Raw genomic sequence first — 11100 nt, 5'->3', positions numbered from 1 at the left:
TTTTAATCTAAAGCAATTCCTCGTTTTTTCCATGCAATTGATTTACTGAAGAAATAAGTCCATTGTCCTGCAGAAGGCCCCGCCTTCCAGAGTTGCATCCTCATGGTGTCATTCAACTAGTTCTTGTATTACAAGGGTTTATTTGGAAATAAATCAGATGTTTGCTAAAAGCTTGATTAGATTCAGACTCGCTTTTTTTGGAAAGAATACTTCAGTCGATGAAGCTGTGTACTTCAGATTGCTCCACAACAGAAGGCATGTAATTTCTGGTTGTCCCTTTTCTAGTGATTTTAAGATTGAGTAGTGGATTCGGGAGGTGACCGCCTGATGCCTCTCTGTTTCATAAAGTTCCCCACCAACTTCTCATACACTGGCTTCCGTCCATTGATGATTATGGCGGGCAGTGTCTCAGAGGCTCCCAGTGATCCCTGACTCCTGGTGTTTACGCCCATGCATAATACCTTCCCTTGAGTCTAGGCTGGAATCATGACTTCTAAGAATAGAATGAAGCAGAGGTGATGGAAGGTGATGTGACCACTTCAAGATTAAGGTACAAAAACCTGTAGATTCTACCTTGGAGTGCTGTCTTGCTCCCTTGCTCACGTGCTAGCTCTTAGGGAAGCCAGCTGCCATTTGTGAGATGCCCTACGGAGAGGCCCATGTGGCCAGTAACTGTTGTCTCTGGTCAACAGCCAGCAAGGACCTGAGCTCTGCCAACAGCCATATGAGTTAGCTTGGAAGCAGATCCCCCCCAGTCCAGCTGTGAGATGCCTGCAGTCCCAGATGACACCTTGACTGTAGCCTTGAGACATGCTGGGCCAGGGCACCCAGGTTCCTGACCCACAGAAACCATGAGATGGTAAATGTTGTTTTAAGCTGTTATGTTTTGAGCTAATCCGTTACGCAGCAACAGGTAACTAATTCCATAATCTTTGCCTGGATTATTCCATTAGGGCTTACTCACTGGTGATTTTCTAATTCTGTCACTAATTCCACATTTATTAGTTAAATCCGTTACGCAGCAACAGGTAACTAATTCCATAATCTTTGCCTGGATTATTCCATTAGGGTTTACTCACTGGTGATTTTCTAATTCTGTCACTAATTCCACATTTATTAGTTGGAAATCATTTGTAAAGAAAAGCTTTTCCTCATCAGCTAGGGCTATTTAATTACACTGAAGCACAGTTTACAAAAAAGGCAGGTTAGTGGCTTAAATTCCCCATTAGTTGCCAATTTTCAGATTAAGGAGGTGATGTTCCAGTTACTGCCAAACGTAGCCAAGGAAGCGTTTCTCTCTTCTCTCTTCTTAAACAGCATTGTGAGTTCACGAGTGTTTGTTCTGTTTTTTAATAACCTGTTTTGTTCAAGTATAATGTCACATAGAAAATCACAAGCTTGAATTATAACAAACTGAACACACCCATGGAATCACCGCCCAGGTCATGAAACAGGACATTGCCCAAGCCCCTCCCTTGCCCTCTCCTGATCACGGTCCAGCCCTCCCCGGCCAAGTTAGCCAATATTTACCAAGACGGCTTTGCCTGTTTTTGTACTATCTTATACACATGTAATCACACAGTACACATTCTTCTGTAGTGGGCTTCTTTCGACATTATGTTTGTGACATTTATCCATGTTTTGTATACAGCAGTGGCTGTCTTTACTGCTATTAGTAGAATTAATATTAGTGCCAGTAGTAGTTGTACTGAGAAATTTCCTCCTGGTTTTTGGCTTCTATAATACTTGGGGCCAAATTTCACAATGACATATAGCAATGGTGCAAGACCAGCTTTGCCTCCTTCTGGGTTACCATGTTCCTGGATTTATTTTAACCAATATTTTCCCCAGTTCCCTGAACTATTACCTCTTTTTATTTTTGTGTTGTATGATTTAGAATTGTACTTGTGTAAGTAGGAGAATGCCTGAGAGAAATTGGTAAAGGGCCACAAAAAATTGTTACATTGTGTCATGTTGAATATAGTAATTACCCTGACTTGAGTATCACATACTGCACACAGGTATTGATATTCAACACTGTACCCCACAGATATGTACAATCAATTATGTTTCAATTTTTAAAAAATTTTTAAACAAGGAGAATGGCTGGATGCCAGCACCTGAAACACATAAAGATCAGTTTGTTGCATACGACAAGATGTGCGGAGGTCAGCAGGAGTGGGTGGTACAGTCCACGATGCCAGCAGTCCCCCAGGCTCCTCTCTTTCCCTGATCTCATTCTTTGTTTGTGGTTTTCATTCTCACGATTTCAAGGTGGCTGCTATACCCCCGGACATTGCATCAGTGTTCCAGGCAAGAAGAATGGGAAAGCACAAACAGCCATCTAGAAGTTTCCTTTTTTATCCTAGAAGAGAAGCTCTTCCATTCAGCATTGTAGATACATATTATTAACCAGAAGCATGTAATGTGACTGCTCCTAGCTGTAAGGGACTCTGTGCAGGTTGCTTTAACTGGGTACAATGCAACCCCAGACAAACGTGGAGTTCCGTGAGAAAGGAAAGAAATGGGGATGGATGGGTACAGGGCAGGCGGCTGGCAGTGTCTGCCACATGGGAAGGGACATGCGTAAGCCTTCCTCAAATCCTGTGTTCAACAATGGGGGGTGTCAGTAAAAGTTCACAGGACGCTACTAGTTTTCTGGTCTCTCCTCTGACCTCACCACATGCCCAGCAACCTTCAGCCGTCCACACCCAGCCCCGCCAGCGTCCTCCCGACTCACTAATCTTGGGACCTTTGCACCGAGCTTTCCTCTGCCGAGAATACGGGCCCCTGAATCTCACGTGGCTGCTTCCCTGCCCCCCTCACGTCTCAGATTCTAATGACTGTATAGTCATACAAGTATCACACGTAATTATCCAACTTGTATATGATTTTTTTCTTGCTCACCATTTAATGTTTATTGGTCTGTCCTTCCCAATGGGAACCCTGTCATTCTGTTTGTCATTGTATCTCCCATGCCTAAAACACTCCTTGACACATGTAGATACCTAATGGTTATTCGTGGAATGAATAATCCTAGATGTCATTGAATGGACGAGAGCATCGTATGGAGCTGCACGTTGTCCTGCCACTACACAACACATTTGCTCTGCTCATATGTGTTTCCCCAGAAATCTACCAGACAGAATAACATTTCTGCAGCTTCTGAAGACCCCCGACAGCATCTGGCCCTGGCAGCAGATACAGTGGCGCTTGTGCTAAATTCTATTCAGGGTGGTAAACAGATGGGTTTTCTTTGCTCTAGACCTTAAGGATAAAATAATGACTCTTGAAGAGCTCTCACTTAGTTATGAGATGATTGCCACTATTTGAACTTTTTTCACTTGTGATAAATTGCCCCCAAATTTAATATATCATGAAATTGAGAACGTGTTATGCCAATTTTGTTTTTAATTTCCCTCTAATTTGTATCTGCTTCCAGAATGATAATAAAATTAAACCTAGGTCACATGGGTAAAAAAAAGAGATTAGGAGCTGCAGATACACGTAGAGTTTCATTAAAAGAGTATGTAACATAATCAGGATTCTGAGATAATCAACATGCAAAATTACCATGGGAAAATTAATGCTTCAGTGATACAATCATACAATGAAAACGGGCATAATAGTTCTGAATTCATGTGGTTTCTTATGAAGAAATGGCTGTTAGAGGGGAAATGGACCAATTAAAAAGTAACTGTTGGGGTATCTTAACAGGCCCCAAAACAAAACAAATAATCTAATTACTGTCATGTCTGAAAATAGAAATAGAAATTGTGATCTTGAGAAAGGGATTTTTTATCATGTCACTTGAGGCAGAGGGGATAATAATCCAGACCTTTTGGTGACACTAATGAACACATTTGAAATATAAATGGATAGAAGGCAAGAAGGAAAAAGGAAGGCAGCAGGAACGTATCACCCTAAACTAAGCCTTGGGGCTTTAAAACACAGAACAACTTCATACATTGAGGTTTGACTTGTGATGAGATTTTTATTTAGATACTCCCTCCCCCCAAATTTAACCATAGTATGAAGTGCCTGTCTAGCCCTGTGCAACAGCACGCCCTTTTTCATGTGCCTTTGTGGTCTCTAAGTAGCAGAGAGGATAATGATCACTTGTTTAGAGTTTTACCATTTACAAAGCATAAGCCAATTTATTATTTTACTTGAGATCCCGTACTGACAGCTTTGTTGACTATTCAAACACAGTAGGAGGTGGACATGATATTTTATTCACTTATATTTTTTCACTCACTGTAGCTGAGAACCACCAACACTAAGTGACTCTTTCCAGAGTAGGGAAAAAAAATCTGCTTCCTCACAAGAAAACAAATAACCCTATTAAAAAATGGGCTAAGGACCTGAAAAGACATTTTTCAAAAGAAAACACACAGATGGCCAATAGATATGTGGGAAAAAAAATGCTCAACAACACTAATCATCACAGAAATGCAAATTAAAGCTACAATGAGTTATCACCTCATACGTGTTAGGTTGGCTATTATCAAAAAAGATAAGGGATAAGTGTTGGTGAGAATGCGGAGAAAAGGGGACCCTAGCGCACTGTTGGTGATGTTGAAAATTAGTACAGCCACTTTGGATAACCATATGGAGGTTCCTCAAAAAACTAAAAATGAAATTCCCGTGTGATCCAGCAGTCCCACTTCTGGGTGTACATGCAAAGGAATGGAAATCAGTATATTGAAGAGTCACCTGCACTCCCACGTTCACTGCAGCTCTGTTCACAACAGCCAAGATATGGAACCAACCATAGTGCCCATCGTGGATGGATGAGTTAAAAAGTGCAGCATATATACACACTGGAATACTATGAAGCCTTTACAGAGCAGGAAATGCTGTCATTTGTGACGACATGGATAGACTTAGAGATCATCATGCTGAGTGAAACCAGCCAGTGGATGTTTGCTGCAGCGAGTCCCGGGCTCCGGGGCCCACGTGCACCCTCCTCTGGCCTCCCGCACGCCGAGGGCACGCTGTGCAGTCGTGTTGGCACCTGCACCCACGACGGCCGCTCTGCCAGCCAAGTGCCTCTTACTTCTCAGCCACAGCACGACGTGTGGCTGTAGATACTTCATAAACGTTTACTGCACAAAAATGGATCCCAAATATCTCCTGCCGGTTCTTTTGCTCCAAGTCATAGGTTTCTGATTCCTACTGAATATTCCAGCCCTTTACGAGTAGGTTGTGTCACTGGAGATGCGCTTGCCCTTCGTTTCTAGACATCTGGGACTTTATTCCGGACGCCTCCCACCCGACCTTGAATTGATGTCGTTCCTGGCCGGTGGCAGATACTGGAACATTTCAGTTACTCCATAGCTTCACTTTCTTCCTGCGTCGAGCACCGTGACTGTTGTGACACAGGGAGCTAGACTCTGACTGCCGGGGTTGAAACGTGCCCTGCCCTTGGCCACACGCAACTGCACAACGTCACGAGGCTTTTCATTCCAAATATCCGGCTGAAAAGTGACAGAGGGTGCCTCCGTCCCATTCATCCTTTCAGTCTTTCCAAACCATCATCCTTTCCAGGACACTTTCATCCTCCTCTCCCCACACCCCCGTGCTTGTCCTTTTCTTTTCTCTGGAACCAGAAAACCGAGTCCTCTTGGGCCCCCCTCTCGAAGCCCTCAGCCCGAGTCCTCCCCTGTGGTCCCCTGCCCTGTCCTTCTCCTCTCCCCGCCCGGGCCTCCCCCTGCCACCGCGCCCCCTGCAGCCACCTCTGCCAGTGGACCCCAGACTCCCAGAGGACACCAGGGGGGCACACCCTGGGCTGCTGCTGCTGAAGTTTGGTAATTTGGGGCAGAAGAGTTGATGCGAGAAGGGTGACAGGGTGGCCGTGGACAGGCACGAGGCCTGCTGGACACTGAGGAGGTCGTGTCCACGCTGCGACAGGGAGGACAAGGGCCAGGCTCCTGGGGCGACAAGGGTGGGCACCGCAGCTGCCCAGGCCCTGTGGCACGCTTCAGGAAAACCAAACCCGACAGGAGGCAAGACAGCCTGTTTGGATTTCAGGGAGAAAAAATCGGCCAAAATGCACTTTTTAAAATTTTAAATAACACATTAAACTTATTATACAATTATATTGAGATCACAGTAAATAACTCTCATCATTAACTTTAGGTGTCAACCTGACTAGATTAAGGGACACATAGAAATACACAGAAAAAAATACTGGCGGTGAGGCGTTATTTGGGGTGTGTCTGAGGGTGTTTTGGGAAGAGAAGCACGTGAGACCGAGTGGATGGTGCAGGAAGGATCCCCCCTCGGCGTAGGAGGGCACCGTCCCATCCCCTGCGGGCCCAGAGGGAGCAAGGACGGAGAAACAGGCCAATTCCTCTGTTCCCACTGCAGCTGGGGTACACCTCCCTCCTGTTGTGGACACCTGAGCTTGGGACCCTTCAGCCTGTGGGCTCCGGAGTGACACAGCAGCACCTCTGGCCTCAGACTGAGAATCACACCATCAGCTTCCCTGGTTCTGAGCCTTCCAGACTTTGAGCCGTGCTACCATGACATACAGTTTGTAGACGACCTGTCATGGGACTCTGCAGCCTTCCTAATCTCATGAGCCAATTCCCCTACTAAGTCCCTTCTCATACATTTATATACGTATTCTGTTAGTTCTCTGTTTGGAGAACCTGACTAATACAAACCCTGTGACTAAGGTATATACTCGCATCATTTTAAAATATTCAGTTCAGGGGCCAACCCGTGGCTCACTTGGGAGAGTGCGGTGCTAATAACTCCAAGGCCACAGGTTCGGACCCCTACTGTTTGGAGAACCTGACTAATACAAACCCTGTGACTAAGGTATATACTCGCATCATTTTAAAGTATTCAGTTCAGGGGCCAACCCGTGGCTCACTTGGGAGAGTGCGGTGCTAATAACTCCAAGGCCACAGGTTCGGACCCCTATATACAGATGGCCAGTTAGCTCCCTTGGGAGAGCGTGGTGCTGACAACACCAAGTCAAGGGTTAAGATCCCCTTACCGGTCATCTTTTAAAAATATAAAATAAAAATAAAATAATCAATTCAGAGAAAATATTAGTACGAATGGTATAAATACATAGCAAAAACCAAACTCATGACAGTACATAAGTGGCTGACATTCAGGAAACATAGTTCTACTCTAGTCATTAAATATAATTTACCTTTTCACTCTGTTGATTGTTTCCTTTGCTATGTAGAAGATTTTCAGTTTGATATAATCCCATTTGTTTATTTTTTCTTTTGTTGCCTGTGCTTTTGGAGCCCAATTCATAAAGTCATTTGCCCAGTTCTACATCCTGAAGTGTTTCCCTTATGTTTTATTCTGAGAGTTTTAGGTTTAGGCCTTATATTTAAGTTTTTAATCCATTTTGAGTTGATTTAGGTGGATCACAAGATATATGGGTCTAGTTTCATTCTTCTACACATGGATGTCCAGTTTTCCCAGCACCATTTGCTGAAAAGGCTGCCCTTTTCCCAATGTATGTTCTTGGTGTCTTTGTCACAGATCAGTTGGCTGTAAGTACATGGGCTGATTTCTGAGTTCTCTATTCTGTTCCATTGGTCCAAGTGTCTGTTTTTATGCCAGTACCATGCTGTTTTGGTTACTATAGCTTTGTAGTATAATTTGAAGTCATATGGTGTAATGCCCCAGCTTTATTTATTTATTTATTTATTTATTTTTGCTCAGGATTCCTTTGACTATTTGGGGTCTTTTGTTATTCCATATGAAGGTTGAGATCGTTTTTCTACTTCTGTGAAGAATGTCATTGGTATTTTGATGGGGATTGCATTGAATCTGTAGATGGCTTAAGGGTAGTATGAACATTTTCACAAGGTTAATTCTTCCAATCCATGAACAAGGAATGCCTTTCCCTCTTTTGGTGTCCCCTTTAATTTCCTTCAGCAGTGTTTTGTAGTTTTCATTGTAGAGATCTTTCACCTCCTTGGTTAAATTTATTCCTAGTATTTTAATATTTGGGTAGCTACTGTAAATGGACTTGCTTTCTTGATTTATTTTCTGCTAGTTTATTGTTGGTATATAAAAATGGTACTGATTTTTGTGTATTGATTTTGTATCCTGCAACTTTACTGAATTTGTTTATCAGGTCTAGGAGTTTTTTGGTAGAGTTTTTAGGTTTTTCTATGTATAGGATAATGTCATCTGCAAAGAGGGACAGTTTGACTTTGTCTTTCCCAATTTGGATGCCTTTGTTTCTTTCTCTTGCCTGATTGCTCTGGCTAGTACTTCCAAACTATGTTCAATGGGAGTGATGAGAGTGGGCATCCTTGTCTTATTCCTGTTCTTATTCCTGTCCCATCATCCCATTCAGGATGATGTTGGTGGTCAGTTTGTCATATATGACTTTAATTGTGTTAAGATACTTTCCTTCTATACATAATTTGCTGAGAGTATCATGAAGGGATGTTGAATTTTGTAAAATGCTTTTTCTGCATCTACTGAGATGATCATATGGTTTTTGCCCTTGATTTTGATGATGTGATGTATTATATTTATTGATTTGCCTATGTTGAAGCATCCTTGCATTCCTGGGATGAATCCCATTTGATCATAATCTCTTTGATGTGTTGCTGTATTCTGTTTGCTAATATTTGGTTGAGGATTTTTGCATCTTTGTTCATCAGAGATATTGGCCTGTAGTTTTCTTTTTTAGTTGCTGTGTCTTTTTTTGGTTTTGGTATCAGGGTTATGCTGGCCTCATAGAATGAATTTGGGAGAATGGCTTCTGTTTCAATTTTTTGGAATAATTTGGTGAGAATTGGTATTAATTCCTCTTTAAAGGTCTGGTAGAATACAGCAGTAAAGACATCTAGTCCTGGGATTTTCTTTGTTGGGAGATTGCTGATTACTGCTTTAGTCTCGATGCTCATTATTGGTCTGTTCGGATTATCTATTTCTTTTTGGTTCATTCTTGGTAGTTTGTATGTGTCCAGAAATTTATCTATTTCCTTTAGGTTTTCAAATTCATTGGTATATAGTTGTTCCTAATAGTTCATAATAGTCTCTAATGAGTCTTTGTATTTTTTTTTCCAGCATCCAAAATCTTTTTGTAGTTGTGGCTGGCCTGTCGGCCTCTGGCACATTCGAACTTCCAGCCCTTGGAATGTACATAGGGTGTGTGTGGCTACGCAGAGTTCCTGGGGCCATGCTGAAATGCATGCCCTCAACCCTTGCAAGGACCAGAGAGCAGGATGGTGCCACAGCCTGTGGGGGTGCCCAGGGCCAGTTGGTCAAAGGCGAGGATCTTGCCCCTGGCCTCGAAGATGTGGCTATGGGCCGCTGGTCACATACAATGCCCATACCTTTAGTTTGGACACCTCCTGACCCTGCACATCATCTGCTATGGTCCCCACAACCACAGCCATTTTGTTTTACCCAGCCAGGAAGCTTCATCTTCTGGATCATCCAGGAAAGGGACAGAGGCAGCTGGTTGGTGTGACCCATAAACAACCTCTTCAGCACAACTTGGTTGGAGGCAGAGTTGGTTCATCTGGCCAGAAACCTGTACATCTTGACCAACAGCCTTAGGTAAATGCCCTGGCTCTTAGGCTCCTGGTGCCAAACCTTTCAGTGCTTGTTGTGGTGGATGTCGACTCCCATGATGGTGCCTCCTGCTTGTCCAGGTCTGGTAAGAGAAAGCAATTCTTTGTATTTCTGTGGTATTGGTTGTAATGTCTCCTTTATCATTTCTGATTTTATTTTGGGGGTCTTCTCTCTTCTTTTTTTATTTGGTATAACTATTTGCCTATTTTGTTTACCTTCTCAAAAAAACAACTTTTTGCTTTGTTGATCTTTTGTATCTTTTTTTTTTTTTTGTCTCCATTTAATTTAGTTCCACTCTGATCTTAATTATTTTCTTCTACCTACTAATTTTGGGATTGAATTGTTCTTGTTTTTCTAGTTCTTTGAGGTGTAATGTTAGGTTGTTTATTTGAAGTCTTTCTGTTCTTTAGATGTAAGTATTTATTGCAATAAACTTCCCTCTTGGTACTGCTTTTGCAGCATCCCATAGGTTTTGATAAGTTGAGCTTGCATTTTCAATTGTTTCAAGGAATTTTTTGATTTCCTGCTTTATTTCTTCTTTGACCCCCTGGTTGTTCAGGAGTATGTTGTTTAGTTTCCATGAATTTGTATAGTTTCCAAAGTTTTGTTTGTTGTTTTTTCCAGTTTTATTCCATTGTGGTCTCAAAATATATTTGATGTGATTTCAGTCTTTTTAAATTTGTTGAGACTTAATTTGTGGCCTAAAATGTGGTCTGTCCTGGAGAATGATCCTTGTGCTGATGAGAAGAATGTATATTCTTCAATTATTGGATGAAATGTTCTGAAAATGTCTGTCAAGTCCATTTGGTCTACAATGCTGTTTAAATCCAATATTTTTCTGCTAATTTTTTGTCTAGATGATCTGTCCAATGCTGTACAAAGTATGCTAAATTCCCCAACTATTATTGTGTTGGGGTCTATCTCTCCCTTTAGATCCAAAACAGTTTCTTTATATATCTGGGTGCTCCAATGTTGGGTGCATATATATTTATGACTGTCATAGCTTCTTGCTGCATTGGTCCTAACTTACAGAATGAGAGAAAATATTGGCAAGCTATACATCCAACAAGGGATTAATATCCAGAATATAAGAGGAACTTGAACAACTTTACAGTAAAAAAATAACAACCCAATTTTAAAATGGGCAAAGGAGCTGAATAGGTGTTTCTCAAAAGAAGACATATAAATGGCCAACAAATATATGAAAAATGCTCAACATCACTAATTATCAGAGAAATACAAATCAAAACCACAATGAGATATCATCTTACCCCAGTTAAACTGGCTACTATTGAAAAGACAGATAATAACAAATGCTGATGAGGATGTGGAGAAAGGGGAAACCTTACACACTCTTCGTTGGACAGTAAGTTAGTGCAGCCATCATGGAAAACAGTCTGGAGGCTCCTAAGACAACTACAGATAGAACTGCCATATGGTCCAGCAATCTTACTTCTGGGTGTATACCCAAAGGATTGGAAATCATCATGTTGAAGGGACACCTGCACTCCCATGTTTATTGCATCT

The 11100-nt window shown here is 42.1% G+C and overlaps 1 pseudogene; it reads right to left on the bottom strand.

Annotated features, from left to right (window-relative positions):
* Nucleotides 1-5342: 5342 nt before the first annotated feature.
* Nucleotides 5343-9630, bottom strand: LOC103608403 (annotated as a pseudogene).
* Nucleotides 9631-11100: the final 1470 nt, after the last annotated feature.

This window comes from Galeopterus variegatus, unplaced genomic scaffold, assembly GCF_000696425.1.
Source record: "Galeopterus variegatus unplaced genomic scaffold, G_variegatus-3.0.2 Scaffold8396, whole genome shotgun sequence".
NCBI classification, from domain to species: Eukaryota; Metazoa; Chordata; class Mammalia; order Dermoptera; family Cynocephalidae; genus Galeopterus; species Galeopterus variegatus.
Note: the sequence above shows the minus strand (reverse complement) of the source record. Positions and strands in the feature narration are given on the sequence as shown.